This window comes from Cyprinodon variegatus, unplaced genomic scaffold (assembly GCF_000732505.1).
Source record: "Cyprinodon variegatus isolate N-32 unplaced genomic scaffold, C_variegatus-1.0 Scaffold147, whole genome shotgun sequence".
NCBI classification, from domain to species: domain Eukaryota; kingdom Metazoa; phylum Chordata; class Actinopteri; order Cyprinodontiformes; family Cyprinodontidae; genus Cyprinodon; species Cyprinodon variegatus.
Window position 1 is genome coordinate 1,086,062 of NW_015150600.1, and position 18,584 is coordinate 1,104,645.

General features: G+C 37.7%; 1 protein-coding gene across 2 annotated transcripts in view; it reads left to right on the top strand.

Moving 5' to 3' along the window:
- The window catches only part of sema6a (sema domain, transmembrane domain (TM), and cytoplasmic domain, (semaphorin) 6A), a 147,587-nt gene that overhangs the window by 34,652 nt on the left and 94,351 nt on the right, over positions 1 to 18,584 (top strand). The window lies entirely within an intron of this gene.

The following is an 18,584-nucleotide window of genomic DNA, read 5'->3' on the forward strand; positions in this document are numbered from 1 at the left end:
TATATATATATATATATACGGTATATAGTGAACATCAGATACCTGTTTGATTCATTATCCCAACAATACAATGTATTGCACCATAGAGGTGCATAGAAGCACCATAGAGGCCCATTGTTACCCTGGATGAACTGCAGGTCACCTGGTAGTACCTGTTATTCATGCACTCCGCAAATCTAACTTTTGTGGAGTGCAGCAAGAAGAATTTCATTACCTAAAAAAAAAGCTTTAAGAGGTCCTATTTGGAGTTTGCAAAAAGTTATGTAGGGATTTAGCCAACGCCAGGAAGAGGGCCTGGTCAGATGTGACCATATTTAAATATTCTGGTTTGGTAGAAAAATAACGTGAATAACAAGTCTATGGGAAAACATGGGGGTGGTAGCATCATTCTCTGGGAATTACTTGGATCAGCAGGAACTGGGAGATCGGAGTTGATTGGAAGGTGGAAAGTGAAATCAGGAAAATCTGATGAGACCCTACAAAAATCTAATCATAATGACAGGTTACAATTGCTATGTATTATTAAAAAAAACAAAAAACCTTCCATCATTTTTATTCCCACTCATAGTCATGTGTTATTTTGTGTTGGTCTATTGCTTAAAATTCCAACACAGTACATCAAATTGTGTGCTTGTAGTTTTCCATGAATGTAAGAACAACAAGTTTAAAGGTGGGCATACCTCTTCCAAGCATCTGGAAATCCCCCCCTAATAGATTCCGGTTCTGCTTTGGGATTTAATTCACTCTGGCTCATTAGATAATTGGACCATAGTTGATGAAATTATGATTTGGCTGTAATACAGCACTGTTTAGTCGTCATCGTTCGACTCTAACATTGCTCAGCATAATGAAATGAGCTATACCAACATACCCAGAGATTATATCTGCATGATCTCCAGGACTATCCCTTTCATTTGAATTAATATATTGCATTTTATGATTTTTAATATGATTGGATGTTTATCAGCCTGCATATGGGCCACATGCAATGGCTTTCTGTCCTTAACTGGCCTACATAAAGTACAGCCCACTAACAAATTGTATTTGTAAGCTTCTAGTTTAGTACCCTCAGTCTTGTACAGTGTGTTGGTGAAAGGATTAGGCTTCCCTGGCTTATATAGTTTTTTCTTCCTGGAAGTATTAACTGCCCTTAATTGTAAACAAGTCAAAAGGTGTGGCTCAGACTACCTCATTACAACCGTTTTATTGTTGGATTCAAATGCAGGGCATTTGCTTCTGGTTTAACAGCAAATGAGTTTAACCTGCAGAAAGTGTGGGCGGAGGTAGTAATCTTTTTTTAATCTGACCAACCTACAGAAAATCTGCTGTTCAAGGTGTTTTGATGCTGCAGCATGAGGGGGATTACCTGTTGCTTTCTGCTGCTGTTGTTTTGTCCACTTCCAACCACTCGCCTCAACAAGCAAGCAGGCACAGAGTACACGACTGTGCACTTGTTATAGAGCAATCCAGAAGGGGCCCCTTTACTTCACAGCAGCAGCTTCAACAGCACTAAGGTTGCTTGTCTCAGTCTTTTGACAGATGTAGAGAAGGAGTCAAAGGGCAAAGCGGATGACTGAGTGCTTGTGGAAACGTCAGATACCGGCATACCTCCGTAGCCTTGATTGATTGTACAGAAGTGTCTCAAAACCAGCATGTCTTGTTGCTCACAAAACAAGAGAAAAGCACCCATAGCCACGCAGCAATCCCCAGGCTACTTATAAACTGAAGTACATGTATTTGTAATATAATACGAAATAATCCTAAAAAGATATTTCTAATGTTCAAATAGGATATCAACCTTTCCAATCATTTCCACCTAAATACTGCCTCGAACCACCGCGTAAATCTCTCCTAACCTGTCAGTGAGCAATTTTAATCACTTTAATGTGCCACAGGTGTTTGATTCCCTACTGTATCATTTCACAGATGGCTTATCTTCACCGAGGAAAAATGAAAATGAAACATGAAATCTTCTAGGTTGGTGCACTAAAGTGATTAAGTTACAAACTGAAAGACTGCCAGCTGACAACCGGAGCTGAGAAAGAAACAACATCATGTATTTCTTAACACGCAGTAGATAAATGTGATTTGCAATGTTTAATCCACTCTGGGTATTTCAGTTGAAACTTTTATTGCTTGTGAAACAGAACCAGAGTGGAATGATATGAGCAGCTGACCTGAAATGTAGGATCTGACTATAAAAAGACAAGTAGTTCTATAGTCACCTCATTCAAATTAAGCCAGAATTATGTCATATTCATTATAATTTAGTTTTCTTTCATTCCTTTTCATGAAATCAAATTGAAATGTGAGTTTTGGAAACTGGTTGTTAATCTGTCTTCATGTTTTACTTCAACTTTTAGGAATAAAGCTGCTCTCATCACTTGAAATGTTATAAAAGGGTAAAAAAAAAACTATATGAAAACCTTTTAAGAGCATATCTTTAATGATGGTTATTGTATTTTTAAGGTTCTATTAAGTTGGTAAAATACAACTTTTTAATAATTGATATCTCCTAATCACTAAGTTATGCACATAGTGACACACATATATACAATGACAACACTGCAAAAAATTTAAAACTTAATAAGTATTTTTTTCTAAAAATAAGTGAATTTTTTCTTGGATTGAGGAGGTAAGTGAGACACTTTGCCAGTGGAACAAGACCATTTACATTTAAAATAAGAAAAAAATTATTGCCTTGTCTTATTTCATTTGCATTTTATCTAATTATCTTATTTTAAGAGTAAAAATACTCATTCGATAGGCAACTCCTCTTATTTACCTACTCAAATTAAGGGTAAATAAACCTAATTTAAGAAATCTTTACTTATTTCTAGATTGTTTTTGCAGTGAACATGCAGTGGAAGATCTAGAACAACAAAAAAACTCCTACTGCAGGATTTAAGCTTCGGGTACATGAACTCTAAATAGAGGCCTTTTTTGTCTCCACAGCCAGTTTTACTTAGTCTAACAGCTTCGAGTGAAAAACAGCAATGCCAAGTTTATATGAATTAATACTTTTTGTTTGACATTTCTTAAAGTGAAGAATATTACGGTATTTTTTCCTTTTAAAGTGTTACATGTGTACCAATGTTATATTATTAGTTATTCTTGCTATCTATTTGTGACACCAGTCTGCAGCTTTGTAGTACTGTGAACAGTTTTTACATTTGAACATCTTCTCTGCCATCTTGCTAAAAATAACTTTATACAGCAGGAACAGTGTCCAGTATTAGCTGTAACCTTTTACGACCTTGATCTAACTGGATATCAGTAATTTCAAGTCAGTTGATATAAGTCCCAGGCTGGCTCAGATGCAGCAATTTATTTATGTCAAGATCAAGATCTTCAAAACTCTAACATTTTTGTGTAACATGATTTTTTGTATTGTTCTGATTGATCCATAGTAGCAGGTAGGGCAGTGTGCACATGTCAAAGGATGATTTAAAAAAAAAAGCTTTGAAAGAATGTAAACACCGGAAAAAAAAAAAAAATACTAAAGCTTCCTAGCTTTGCATTGCATTCCCTCATGTTGACTGAAAACAAAAGGTAGGACTTGTGTATTGGACTGCACTTTTGGTCAATGTTGATAAAACCCTATTAGTAAAATTGGAGCCATCCCTCTCATGTGTTATCCTTTCTTCACTGATTAGATTTCCCCTGAGTTTTAAGGTAACAACAGTAATCCTCCTTAACATAAAGCTTAGCTCTTCATTAAACTGATAGTACAAAACATACAGACACATTAAAGATTTATTTGCCCAAAAGTCAACAAATAACATTTTATTTGCTCCAGAAATTAAATTCTCTCTTAAATTTGAAGATTCTTGAAGGCCCTTTCAAATGAAGTAGTGGTTGATTCTAACTGAGCATCTCCTTTAAACCAGATGGGTTGAGTACTTAAGCCATAGTATTGTCTTCTGGCCTTGCTGCTTTGCAGAGTTTTTCCCTTTAAAATTCAATGTCAATTGGAATTAAATGTACAAACAGCTAAATGGTTTAAGTTGCTGGATGAGCAACTTGATCCTCTTATGTCTTTAGGGGTCCTGACTCTGACGGTATGGTGCTGATTTCATTGTTGTAGCCAGCAGTCTGCTGTCTCTGTGATTGCGTGCACGTGAAGGCGAGGGTTGCATGCTCCAGCTTGTTGTGTGTCTCCACAGGCCTCGTCCTTGGATTAAAGACAGTGATGGTGCTGGTGGTAATGGTTTGGAGGGGATCATATCTGGTTGGATGAAAGGAGAATTTGATGAATGTGGATGAAAAAAAGGGGCAGAATACTACAGGGACTTATGAAAGGGAGACAGAATGAGGAAAACATGAAAAAGGACCATAGGTCTTTGACTATCATCCTTTTTCTCCCTAAGTCCTTTGTGACAGCAGCTGAGGTCTGCTTACTGTTGTTGCCTTTAGCTGAGTGAGTATTTGAACCTTGAGCAACCTCTATCTTGCTCCTCATTTAACTCCTTTGCACTCCAGCACCTTCTTCGATTCATCATTTACTTTTTCCTAATCCATTAGATTCAAAGAAACCTACATATCACCTCTTCCAATAATATCCTACTCATCAGGCTTGAACTCAGAGAGGGTTAACAGTTCAAAAAACAAAAATGGAAAAAGAATTCTAGATTCACGAATTTAATAAAGCTTTATCTCATTAATTACTCTTTCACTTTAAGAACTACACAAAACAACTAGGTGGATCTCTTTCTGCTTTTTAAATAAAATGTAAAAGTAACTGGCTTAACATTAAAATGTTATAGTAAGAAATAGAAAAGTTTTTCTCTAAAACATAAATACTATTGTTTCCGTATCAGTTGAAACATCAACCAAGGAATGGGATGAGGTACAGTATTTATTATTTTTTCTGGGCTGCTCAGTGTCGCAGTGGGTAACACTGTGTGTTGCAGCAAGAAGGTTCTAGGTTCAATTCCTGGCCTGGGGTTTTTCTGCATGGAGTTTGCATATCCTCTCTAAACATGCATGGGTTCTCTCTGGGTACTCATGGGTTCTCTCTGGTTTCTCCCACAGTTTAAAAACATGACTGTTAGCATAAGCGTCGTTAGACCTATTTAAGGGTGGCTTCAGTCATCCTTTCTTTGGCATTAGCCACCCTATAATTATTTTGCGATTTAAAAAAAAATAATTTTTTTTTTCTGTATTTATTTTTTCCTCATATTTTCCCAAAACAAATGCAGTAAAGCACCGAATAAAAGCCATAAAGAAGACAAGTTAATCTGAACAACTTAGACAACGCCTTAGCAGGTGCACTGAAAAAATTTCGGCGTGCGCTACGCGCGCACAATATCTTCTAGGGGCTGAGCCACCCTTGTCTCTTAAACCTAGAGACGCCCCTGACTGTTAGGTTAATTGGCTTGTCTAAATTATCCATACATGCAGATGTGAGTGTGCAAGTGAATGTTTGTTTGTCCTGTCTGTCTCTGTGTTGCTCTGTGACAAACTGGGGACCTGTCCAGGGTGTACCATGCCTCTCCCCCGTAGACAGCTCGAGATAGGCACCAGCACCCATTTCGAACCCAGCAGGGATAAGCGTGATTGAAGATGGATGGATGGATGGATAGGTTTTTTTCTTTTTTGCCCTCACACCGCAAAAAGTAGATTGTTAAATATCAAAGACATGAAGAGGAAAAAAAAAAAAAAATCAAAGACATGGTATTTTTCAGCTATATCTACATTTTTTTCCCGTCAGATTATAAAGTCATTAATTCATTTATTGTCACTACTTAGAACCCCTTTTTGTGATAGTTGACATTTCATGATGTCTATTATGACCAGGAGAAAATGTGAGTTTAAAGGTAGAATATCACTTTTATTTTAAAACAAATATACAATAAGTCCATACTTTAAACCACTTGTAGCATTTCATTGTAGGGTTTAACATGTTCAGAATTACTCACAGCAGCAGAGAAGTTTGTCTTTCTGGACATGTGGGTAAAAAAAGTCAGAGTCACTTTTTGGAAAACAACGCATGGGCCTCACCATCCTACTCACTATGTCACTGTCGAGTGACAGATGTATGTTGTCCTGAAAAAAGACAAAACGGTTCTAATCTCTACTTTTCTGTTGGCCAATCATTGATAAATACCTATTTGGGTTGTCAGTGGGTTTTTTTTATGTGTATTTTCCCCCAAAAAATGTTAAATTAGGAATAAGTAAAGAAGAGTTAACTTTTCTCAGACTAAAAATTTTAACTAGTACAGTTAGCTGTGATTATCAGTGTTTATTAAAAATCCAGACTGATATTAGATAGAAACTTCAATTTAGGAAACAAGACACAAAGAGAATAGAAGCTGGAAAATTTGGGAGTGGAGAAAGTGGCAAAAATGGACTGAGGGATATGGGGTATCAGGGGAAGGCTCCAGTCACAGTGTTTTTGCTGCTTATGATGAATTACTTTGACAGAGACAATCAGTATGAAATGTTAATGCAAGTGTGCCAGCGGAGACAGTTGCAGCCAGACTGAGTCCTCCTATGGGAGAATGAAATGGTTAGACTACACAAACACACTCAAACACACTCAGATGCATGCGTGTTTGCTTGGATGTACTGCCGTGCAACAAATCCCTTAGGTAGGGGAAGTTTTATTTGCAGGCTGGTGGTTCGTGTATGCGGCATAACGTCCCTCTGTGGGTGGAAATGTATCAAATAGATATTCTCTCCTGACATTCATGTACATGCAGGTGTGCATGTGCACGGAAGATATTCGGTGGTAAGAGGAATGGTTCATGCTGTGAACAGGAGTCTTTGTGGTTCAGCTCTTAAATGTCAAATCAACTATTGAAAAGTTTATGCTAAAACTATGCAAACTGTGTTCTTTAATTTTGTTTCTTTAATGGTGCTAGACGTGCAGAAACTGTGCCTACTTAGCAATGATGCATCTTCTGACTAATGCTGAAATGTCACACTGGTATTTGTTCAGTGATGCACGGCACAGTCTTCAGTTATCGCAATCTGCCGCATAAACTATTTCCATTAATGATTCCTTTTTTCACCGTCTTTATTTCATTGTTACTTCTCGTTATGATGCATTAGAGCAGGGGTGGTGTCAAACTGGTTTCAGAAAGGGCTGTGTGGCTGCTGGTTTTCTTTCCACCCAAGCAGTAGCACACCAGACTCCATTCATCCCATCAAGGTGAGTCTAGTCTTAACCTGATGACTTGATGGGATGAATGGAGTCTGGTGTGCTATTGCTCGGGTGGAAAGAAAACCAGCAGCCACACGACCCTTTCTGGAACCAGTTTGACACCTGTGCATTAGAGCAAGGATGCCCAAGTCCAGTTCTCAGGATCTAATGTCTCCAACACTGCTGGCAAAAACAAATGAATTTGCTTTTTTACATGTCAGTCATTTAGCTCTGCAGACACCAGGTAGAAACACATTTTTTTGACTGAGCTTTTTTGGAGAAGGAATGCATCAACAGTATTAGTTACAGGCGAGTAGCTGTTGAGGACTGGGCCTGGAAGCCCCTGCATTAGAGCAACTGTGGGTGTACATTTTGTTGCAAATATGAGAAATCCTAATTTTCTTTGCAGAGATTAAGCCTTTAATCAGTGAACTCTATGATTCTGCAGTAATGGGCCTGGCAGTTAAAAACGTAATTTCAATATCAACAGGCATCCCAAGGAGTTTGGCTGAAATAGGAGTCTTTGGTTCTTAGAAGAAAAGTTTTAGGGTGTCAAGAAATAAGTTTTATTGTAGTTGGGATGATGTATTTTGGTATTTCAAGCAATTTCTCTTCTCTGTAGTATACATACTGATTTCCATTTCCTCCGACTCTATGTGTCTTTGATGGCAGTGTGGTGGTAACAGTCACACTGCTTTTTGTTTTTAACAGTTTGTTGCAATGCACAATGTTTGCATACAACACAAAGGGGCTCTTTTCAAAGCCTTTCAGTGATCTAGCCACCTCCCATGATACTTCATGATAAAAGTACATTTCTATTCAAGAGGAATGTTTGACAGAACCTGGCCAAATGGCTGCTCAAGAGTGCAGATTGTGGTTCTATTCAGCAAATTAAGTTTTATAACCATACAGGAATGTCCTTATTCTATGCATCCATGTATTCTTCTAGCAGAACCCATCCAGTCCAGATTCTATCAGGGAATTGTGCAACACTTGTCAAATCAATAATGAGAATTGGTATCCTACATTTGTTGGACTCAACAAGACCTGGATACATGCAAGATCAGCTCTTTGGAAAACTGGATAATATTCCTTTGCCAGGTCTGGGAAACCGAGGTAGATTGGTACACCCTCCATTATTTCTCCAATAGAATCCTGGTGTGACAAGGATGATAAGTGTTTCCTTTAAAGAAGCCTCACTGGTTGAGCTTAAAGTAAATTACTTTGAAAACTATTTCTTAACTATTTATAACTATTGATTTATCCTCTTTAAGCAATATGAAAAAATGTTTAATAAGAAATTTGTTCTTTTTTTGAGATTTTGTGGTACTAATATATGATATAATTAGAGAGGAATGTATAGAGTGGAAAGAGGAAGATGTGCATTGAAGGACCCCAAAATTGGCAGCTGAAATCTGCATTGAATATTAAAAGCTTTCATCTGATGGACATCCAGAGAGTTGCTAAGGCACATGTTTATCCCCTAAAGATCTTCTAGTTTAGGTTTCATAAGCTGCATCAGCTCTGGATCTTTTGCTCTTGTGAAATAGAAAACACACAAAAGGTGTGCAAAAGTACTGCTTAGACCTTCAATCAATATCCTCTATCTCAGTCATTCAGACTTGATAAAGTGTTGTTTTTCTTTTGTCTCTTTCAAACTCAGAAGTGCTGGAGACAAAAAGCAGACCTCTCTCCACTTGATTGATTAAACTTCGCTGAGAGGTGCAATGACTTGATAACTCACCGCTGATTGTTTAATCAGCGGTGACAGATGTGACTGCTTTCAACCCCACATTCTTAAAAAACACTTTGGCAGAAACCCTCAGTCTTTTCTAAAACTTTCATCATGATGTATGATTAAGAGGAGCTGCTCTGTCTAATGTATGTCTTGTTCTCTGGCAGACAGACATGAGGCAGACAAAAAAGAAACATGTATTTTTTTAAGGATATGATTGAAAGAAGGCTGTAATCCTGGAGAAAGCTTAACATCACAGCGAGTGGTCTTGACCGGCTCAGATTTCCCACTTTGGGGAAAGCACTGGGAGCTGCAGGCAGGAGCATGCCCACCATCCTACCAACTGTCTGTAACACAACACCTGCATGAGGGACCAAAAACACAGACAGCAGACTTAGGAAACAGCCAATCCTCCTTCTCTTTACACTCCAACTTCATTATCACTCAGATGGTGAACAGAGGTTCAAGGCTGAGGGTCCCCCCCTCTTCTAATTGGGCTCAGCTCACTGTTCTCACTCTACTTTGCAATTATGCCAACAGGAAGCTGTAAATGCAGATCTTTAGATGCTCTCTGACTTTGGCCAGTGGAAGAGGTTAGAAGGTCATAGATGAAAGGTGGAGGAATTGTTTGAAGTCTTTAACCTCAAATGTGTGGGAGAATTTCATATAATCTCTCTTTATAATGGCATGTGGGAAGACTGAAAATAAATTGTTGGCTACAATGTTCAACCCTAAAGAGAAGGGACAGTGAGTTATAGTTTGAAAAGAAATGTCTAAATATGTTCAAGTTTCAGATTAGTTTCACACATTTCGTTCATCTCCTGATAAGAATTTGTACAAAACATTCTTACTAAGCATTCAAAATAGTTTCAGTAGCCTTTCTGCTTTGAGTAAGCATTAATTATCTATAAAAAGACCATAGACAACCAATATAACAAAAAGGCAATCTGGTTGTTTTAAATGGAGTTTGATACCTCCTCTGCTGCCCATAAAATTGGAGTAAATGATTTCTGTAATTGTTGCTAGATAGTGTACATGTTCTCTAAATTGTTTTGTTCGTTTTCCTTCAGACATATCAGTGAAAATTAAACAGCCTTTCCAAATACAGTGTGGCAGATAGAGACTGAAACCTGTGAATGTGTAAATCGTTAAATCTTCAGTATTGTTGTTAACTGCTCAAAGTCTTGCTCTCTCTTTCTATTTAGCAGCTTGAGTAAACAGCAAAAGGTTTGATGAAGAAATCTTGGTTGTTAAATATCCCAGAAATGCTTGAAATGATTTATTTGTATTCCTCCTCATTTAGCGACAGAACTCACACCGAAAACGTGTGCTTGTCAGGGCTACAAATGCAGGTCCATAAAAAAGTAACCATTCTGTTCTTCTGATTCAGAACCATCGGTAGATTTCACGATTTCAGTTCAGAGTTTAGTTAAGTTCAAGGTTTGTGTACCCCACAGGTCAGCCTGATTTACCAGGGAGGTTGGTGCATATCATAGGTCGATGTTTGAAAGGGGTGTGCACATTGGACAGGTTGATCGTCCATTGAAAAGCAACATACTGTAGAGACAATTCATGCATTTAAGCACTCACATCTAAAGGTTATCTATAGGCTAATATCTATGCGCATGGGAAGATCCCAAACATGCACAGGGGAGACCATGCAAACTCCATACAGACAAGCACTAATTGGTGTTCAAAATCAGGATTTCTTTCTTTCAGGTATCTATCTCTGGTATAACTGTAAAGCTTCACAGTCAGTCTTACTTTACACAGCATCCACAATGTGGAAATTCAGATGCTAAAGTTTCATTTTTCTGCATAATATAATAATAAAAAAAATATGTTTATTCTTTAATAGATGCAAACTTAAAATGAGAATCCATGTCGTATATTAATGCTTATTTAGATGGGATTTATAGTAAGATGTATTAAATTCAACCAATATTTTTGCTAACAATTGAAAATAAAGGGTTATTATTTGACTACATCTGCTATAATATGATGAAATAGTCACAGTAGCTCTTTTTATTTAGTTTTTTATATGCATGTGCAGCTCTTAAAAGTCTAAAAAGCAGTTCTCACAGTCAGTTGGGGTCAGGCTCATCCCACCATTCTAAAGCTAATTCTGCAGCAGCATGATGTATAGCCCTGGTAACAGATTTAATGCAACATTTCCATTAGAAAATTGCTTGACACAGTCGATATAAGAAGTTAGTGATCACAAAGACGCTGTAACACAGCATGGAAAATTGCTTATTGGAGAACCGTCATCTGCGCTTTGTTGAAATCTGTGACAAAGAGCAGAGACAGATGCTGTGACACCCTTATGTTCCTCTGGAAAGGCCGGCTTGCCGACAAATGTCTGCCACGTGCCTTGTGGAATGAATTTGAAGGCAAAAGTCAACTGAAAGGCTGTGATTTGGATGTAATTTCATATTGTTTTCCACCAGTTAAGACATGATTTTTAAGTCTGCAAAGATATACCAGTGTTCATTGCAACCGTACACTGTAATTACACCATGATTACAGTGCATATGCTTAACAATAAGAAGAGTCTTTATTCAAACAGCTGTAGAACAACACGGGGTTCACTCTATTGTTGTTTTTAAACTACCCAGTGGAGTATTTCTGATCTCTGTAAAATCGGCATCATTTAGATTTTCCCTTTTGTATCAAGTGATGTGGCGAAAAAAAAGGCATTTGCATTGTGTATGTTCTGGGTTTATAGAAGGATTGCAATGAAACAGAATAGAAAACAATATGAAATTATGTTTCTTCTCCTCTGCACATCTCATTGGACCACTCGTACATACAAATATGGTTTTGTGTATGGTTTTGTCCAGCTCCATAAATTACCTTCATCTTCTGGTTTCATCGCAGGTTTCAGTGTAAAGAACAGAAAGTCTGTTTTTTACAGCAGCAATTATGCAGTCATGACATGATTCCAGGATTCAGCGGTAAATAACTTTTAACCTATTGTTGAAATCATATCCAGTTGCTTTTGTAGAAGTGGTAAAGTACTTGTTTTGAGACCTCAAAGTGTTTCTCATAGAGCACATCCTAAGCTAACTGAGGTTAACCAATAATCCAGCTCTATGTGTCTTTACAAACCTAAATGGATTTTGTTAGCAGGCTCTTGGCTGATTATATGGATAACAAGCCTCAACAGTGTCTTTAATTAATAAATTTGCCGTAACTGGTGTTTGCACTACTTGATGATCGTCTTGCATATTTTCCTTCTTTCAAGGCTTCTTGCTAAGTTTAATCTCTTATCAGTATCTTTTTGTTTCTGAATGCTGCCTGTCACAGACTGGAGGCTTGCTTGGAGCTACATTGCTGCTCTTGTTGTCATGAAGCATGTCTTACAGGCAGCATGTCTGAACATACATGGAGCTGCAAGTGTAGTGAGACAGTAATTGAGCTGATCAGCTTGGCTCTAATAAGGTTTAGTGACAGACACACACTGGTTTCCCCAAGGCCCACATCTCTTTTAACAAGCTGCTTGCTTATCTTTGAAGGTAAGGTTGGACAAGGTACAATTTTCTTTTTTATTTCTTTACCTCCATCAGTGGTAATCAGATATAGAGCTGTTTTTAAGGCAGGCAAAGGTTATAATATCCCTTGGTTTTAAAACAGCACTGCTGAACAGCTGGCTGAAATAGGAATACTATAATTTTCCTGTGCCTAAAACAAAGGAAGAAATCATTTATTTGTGGTTGTGAAAAAAATACATTGACACAATGAGTTAAATGACATGAAAATTACCTTATTAATAAACATTATGCATTTCAAACTGCAACACTACATACACTATTTGAACAATGACGAAATATTCCTATTTATTTCTTAGATATGCTATTAAATAAGACTGATCATCCCTCACATGATATCCTACATATGTGTGCCACAGCTACAGAAATAACACACATTTTAGCATTTTCTAGTCCCACACTACACTATGCTGTTAGTAGTGATTAGGATTTACTCACCACTGGATGGTGGTTGCTTGAAACAGGAAGTGAAATTGAAGGCCTGACCTAATTTAACCATTTTGCTGTTACCAACCTAAAAACTTCAGCACACTATTAAAATACCAGGTCAAACAAAGTGAGGCGATTATGTCCCTGCAAAGGTAAAATACTTGAGGCAGCATGAGTATGAATTCCACACCCTTAATCCCGATAGATGTGCTATATTCAGAAGAGGAGTACAAAGGAATGGATGCAACTAGCTTACCTATGAAATATGACTTCCCCCTTCAACATCTTCCACTTTTTTCATGCAACATGCATTTTCTTAACATGCTAAGAAAGGGTGGCCGCAGTAGTGGAGCATGAAATGTTTTAGTCTTAGTTTACTCCAACAAGAACAGAAAAATAAAAGAACATAGCTGACAGATCTTGTTCCTTTTGTAAGTTCTTTTGGGAGATTATGTCATTATTTTGCAAGATTGGACAAAATCATATGTTGAAATGGGTCTATTCTGAGACATGTGAAGGACACACATCATGGAGAGATGTTTAGGTTTGTATTCATGCTTGGACTAAATGATAAACCTATTAAATCACACTGGGCAGCTACCTTCCCCTTGGAAAATTATGGTCAAGCTGTCCTTCAAAGTGTTATTTATGAACACAATGAATTACAGCCGTGATGCTGGCTTGGACCTATCAACACAAAACCAACGTCTCCTTGTGAACATGGAAACATGAGAATTAGGGGTACTGTTTTATGTGGTATTACCATAGCTATTGAAAGAAAACCATCTGTTTCCGATTTAACATGTCAAAAAGTTTTGCTGGATCTTACAAAAGTAAGTCAGGATCTCGCAAGATGTTGTACAAATTATGATTTTGCGAAACAAATTCAGGGTAATTTTTTTTTCTCAATGTCCCTTGCCGGTAAAAGTACAATAGTAATAACGCTATTTAGGTTTATATTTCGTATTGAAGTTCATATGTGGAGGACTTGATTTCAACCTGAGCAGAAAAAAAAGGAGAAACAGCCTTGAAGAGTCTCTCATATTTCAGCTTAATTCACTGCACTTACTGTATTGTGTTATCTCCTCTTCTGACATAATAACATAAAAACAGCCGCTGCAGACAGACAGGGCGTAATTTGCAGCCTGTTGCCTTGCATTGTATACAGCTTTGCTGTGCATACTAATTGGACGCCTCAGCGATTGTCCTGTTTCAGCACCTCATTCATTCGTTGGAACAGCCTGCGTCACTCCTACAGTATGGCCTGTAAAGTTAACCACATTCATTCTGTACAATAGCAGTTCAGGTCCTACTTTGTGGTCCTGTCAGTAATTGTCTTCTGCCTCATGCAGGAGCAGGATTTAATGTCCTTTTTTCATCCTACCACTCTTGTATATGATGCACCAACAGAGAACAAGATACTCTGTTATCAGCGTTGCAGTATCACAGGCTGACACAGGCTGTAATTGTTTTCAGTTTTTTTCGTTCTCCGTAATAAGTATATGCTTCCTGTTGAGGATGAAAATGGACAGAAGCGGGGCCTGTGTGACAGGTCTTTATTTGGTATTGAAGATTTATTCTGTACTTATATGGAGCAAGGCTGAGCCAGAGAAGGTAAATTGTTATCTAGGAAACAAAGTGTCTGCAAGTAAATAAGATACATAGAGGAAGGCTAAGATGTTTATATGTAACTGTGCTTCTTTCACTTCAGACCCTGGACCGCCGAAATAGAGATTAACATCATGCTAAGTCAGATCTGATAGGCCTGTTGCTCAAGAACAGAAGGCCAGTTAGCCAGTTATCAGCGAGGACACAGGCTCAGTCACTTAGCATAATGGAACCTGCCTCAAATGAGCCAGGAGCTCAACAAGAAAGATACCATTAACAGAGCCACAGAAAGGATTTTCTGTGAAGGTAAAAGAGTAAATTAAATCAAGCTACATTTGCAGACTCCATGATTGAAACAGATGCACCTGATGTGATATCCAGCTCCATTATTTACAAACTAATATATGTACATATTGATAATATAGGCCCCAAGGACAAAACTAAACTTATCTTCAGTATGAAACATTTTTAAGACAACAACTGAAAAAATGATTTAAAAAGTTCAAATTTATTATTAAAAAATATAAAATTATTCAACCTGGTGTGGATTAGTGCATTTGAGTCTCAGTGAGGCACAGACCGACTGCATCACACCCTCTATGACTCTGAGACACACCTATTACAGGGAAGTGGGAGACTGCAGGATGTGAAAACTGCACCAGATGGATTCAACAATGCAAAGCCATCACACCTCTTGTTAAGTCCCTGCAGGCCACCTGTTTATATCTTGTATCTGCTTTTCCAGGTTAGGCTCTGAAATGAGAATAACTCAACAAAAACAGCTGCAAGTCAGAGTTGAAATGTTGAAAATAAATGCAGAAAAAAGTGTTATATCTGGAAAGTGTTTTCCCATGTTGCCACGTTTAAACCCACCAACCTCAGAGGTTTCAAGACTAACACAAAAAGGTGTATAATAGTGAGGTAGAAGGAAAATGATGGATATGTGTGTGTAGTCCTGCTAGGTCGATACTGGAGAGCAACCTTTTGCTGCAATTATAGCGTGACATATTTTTGGGGTTAGTCTCTACAAGATTCACACACGTAGAGACTGAAGTTTTTTATCCATTTTGTTTTTTAAATACTAGATGTAGACTTTTAGCGGGCTGTACCTTGATTTAAAGAAGTAATAAATAAATGAATATAGATGTCAAGATCTGGTGTCCATGTTTTGTCACTGCTCCAAAGAATTTGATTAAAATGACTGAAAAACAGTCATTAATTTAATTTCAGTTACAGCAGGAAACCAGACCTTTAGGACAGACTTCGAAACAATTCCTCTGTTGCTCTGGTTCTGTGTTTAGAGTCGACTTTGTGTTGCAGTCTCAGTTTTTTTCTGCACTTCTCTGCATTTGGCTCCATCTACTTTGCTTTCAACTCTGACCAGGTTTCTCATCAGATTTCCGTTTTCCTATTGTGCAATGCATTATGATGCTTTGCACATGCTTCACCATAGGCATAGTGTTTACATGGTGCTTTGACGTCTTCCCTGTTGACTAAAAAAGTTCATATTTGGTTACATTCTAGATTTTGTCGTCTGAGCATCTCTTCCAGAATTACAATGTCCCCTACATGGATTTTTGTCATTGTAGTGACAAATTTGTGATAAAGGTATAGGGATACTTGTATTGCCAGAGACCATACTGTATATTTAGTGTTTCACATTACAATCTGGATATATGTTGACGGGTGTCATGACAACAAAGCCCAAAGATGTTCGTAGATAGAAACATTTTTAATAATTTTAATCTTTTTTCACTTATTCTACATTTGAATCAAATACCCAAGGCAAGAAAATGAAATCTGTTTTGCTACCTGGTCTCCTTGAGACATTTATACCCTTAAATTAAGAAAAAGGAATGGATAAACAGTTATTTAATATTGATGTTGAGGCTTTTCTCATTATCAAAATGAACAGGAGGAGGGAATTGTAACCATACTGCTCTAATGTGAGAATTACATCTATTGTTTTATTGATTTTCTTATCCCATTTCTAGTTGTGGGAAAAAAACAGACTGGCCTATCTCATTCTTCCTGCTTTAATACCCTAACTAATTTCTGTTTGAAATCAGAGAATGGATGAAGTAAAATCTGCAAGTATGTTTTCTTTTCCCTCTTTTACTGACTCTTACAATATCGGCATCTCTTGAACTTTTCCACAGTTTCTACTTTATACTAGAGTAGGATGAAGATCCTGTCTTCAGAAGCAACTTGATAGGTGGGGGAAAATATAAGACAATAGTTTAAGAAAACCTATTACAGGCTACAAAATACTTCCAGTTGGACAATAACCCCAAGCATATAACCTAGACTGGTATAGATCAAAGCATGTGCTCGTATTAGGCTCTTAAAGTTTGTTATATATTATATCTACTGCATTATGGATGTGAAATATACAGTACAGTGGCGTTAGAATGCATTTGCTTGCCGCTGTCCATAATTGTTTCTCAGTTCAGACTGTTAGTCTAGTCAGTGCGAAGGATTTGTGACAGTGCTGAGCTTGTGAGGAACTCAGAACAGACAAAATATTTTTGTTTTGTTTTTTTGCTTGCGGAAAAGTTGATGTTTTTAAACCAACAGATGAGCATGCTCTCGTGCTCCTCCGTACCAGTAGAAATATTTCCAAACAGAGTCCTTTTTTGAACTCCAGGCATCTTGAAATAAAGCGTCACCTGACTCACCAACCTGGCAGGCTAGAGCTCTTAGGTCTGTATCATGACTAAGCATGGCGTCAAATTGTGAAGCTCTGCCTGAAGGCACCCCGCGGTTGGCCTTCGTAAAGTGAGTTTCCGACTAAAATGTGCATTATACTGAGTGACGGTTTGAACACTGTGATTGCTGCTCGGCGGGGCTCTGCGTCCGTGATGCTAGGATCTGTCTCTGAGAACTTAATGTGGCATTTATCTCAGTGACATCCTGACAGTCTTCACTGATATTTTCCCTCTTCTCAGGAGGAACATAGCTTTAAATTATGTTTCATGGCCACTTTCTGCCCTTTTAAAAGTTTTTGGGCTTAATAACACTGTGCAGAACTTTCAATTTCCCCCTTCATGGTATCTATGAGGTATGCCCTCTTATTATTCTGCACACGAAGAGAAAAGTTATGAACCTGGAACTGTACAACAGAATGAGCATCAAAAGGCAGAGTTGACCAAAGAGATAATTGGATCAAAAGGGAGAGGGAGAAGGCCGTGTGCTACCAAATCTGTCTTTATCAGCAGCAATTTTCTCCGCTTTGCCTAAACAGTCTCAGCTGCATCCAAATTGATCAAGGCGCCCCGCTGGTGTCGTCACAAGCAGTGACTGAAGGGTCTGAGAAAGGTTCTGATATTTAAAAATGTGACCTAGTTCTTTGTCTGGTGTCTGGCCTTTAAACAGCAGCCCTGTGTTTGTTAGCATTTTAAGCTTTGTGTTTGTTTTGAGATTAAGTCCCGCCATACAGAGACAGGCTTGATTTGATTCATAAAAGCTTTCCCCCAACAAGCAGGTAACAGCCTGACCTTTTCAGTTTAGGGGTTTGTCTCACAAAGCAGGTTTACTGACCTGAAATAAGGGAAACTCTGAGTTTTCCATTTTGTATTATTCTGTTTCTGTTACTATAGTAACATTCTCCCCAGAGCTAACTTGGTCAGGAGCAGATTTTATTTAATAAACTCAGAGAGTCCTCTGTCTCCTGCCTTGTTAAGGGGATGACTAGAAATTAATTTATAGATCTCCATATTTCTATTGTTACCAGTCATCATTTGTATTATTTTGACGATACGGTAATGTATTTCAGATATAAATTCATATTCAGTCAAGCTGATAAATGTCAAAACGGCCTTTTGAATTCTTATTAGTACAATTTTGTTTATTTTACTTTCTGAAATTACATTTCTGCCACAAAAATGTAATTTAGAAAATCTGTTATTACAGTTCCAAATTGAAATGTAATTTTGACCAGGAAGAATCCTATTTTAGAGAACTAGAAATGGAACACATGACAGGAGAGAGCTTCTAATAAACATAAAAACGGCCTGCCATAGACACTTCAAATAAACTTATGCATTAACTGTAGTAGCAATCTTCTCCTTTACCTTCCTCTCCTTTGCAGATGTAGTGCCATTTCGCTGTCTTT